The following is a 429-nucleotide window of genomic DNA, read 5'->3' as shown; positions in this document are numbered from 1 at the left end:
ACTGAGTGTGACAACCAAAACTGAAGGAATGCAAGACAATGCCTGTGTTTGTATTGGAGGAAGAGTTGGAGCGCTTCCATTCATTTCCACAATATAGGGCGTTTGAGGTGATCGCCTCTTGCAAATAGGCTGGATATTGCATCATATGGGAACAACACACTTTACGAACTTGCACTACTGGTGAAACCACAAATTCATCCCAAATGATAGATTTTCTTTTTCTTTCTTCTTCAGTCATTTAAATGCAAGTGGCGCCAATTCCCACATTATGAATGGCAGCAGCTTCAGAAACCGGCTTTTCAGAAACCCCGCTTGACATCTTTACACAGACAGTATTCACACTGCTCAGCCCTCATTGGCTGCACAGCCTGCTGCGAGCGGAGCGCCAGTGAATGAAAGACACAAAACATGCAGCTTCATTCAAAAGCC

The 429-nt window shown here is 44.5% G+C and overlaps 1 protein-coding gene across 1 annotated transcript in view; it reads right to left on the bottom strand.

The window, feature by feature from the left end:
• The window catches only part of ldlra (low density lipoprotein receptor a), a 12,018-nt gene that overhangs the window by 10,875 nt on the left and 714 nt on the right, over window positions 1–429 (bottom strand). The gene's annotated exons all lie outside the window — the stretch shown is intronic.

The sequence above is a fragment of the Morone saxatilis genome, unplaced genomic scaffold (assembly GCF_004916995.1).
Source record: "Morone saxatilis isolate NCDOM2014 unplaced genomic scaffold, NCSU_SB_2.0 Contig14, whole genome shotgun sequence".
Taxonomy (NCBI): Eukaryota; Metazoa; Chordata; class Actinopteri; family Moronidae; genus Morone; species Morone saxatilis.
Note: the sequence above shows the minus strand (reverse complement) of the source record. Positions and strands in the feature narration are given on the sequence as shown.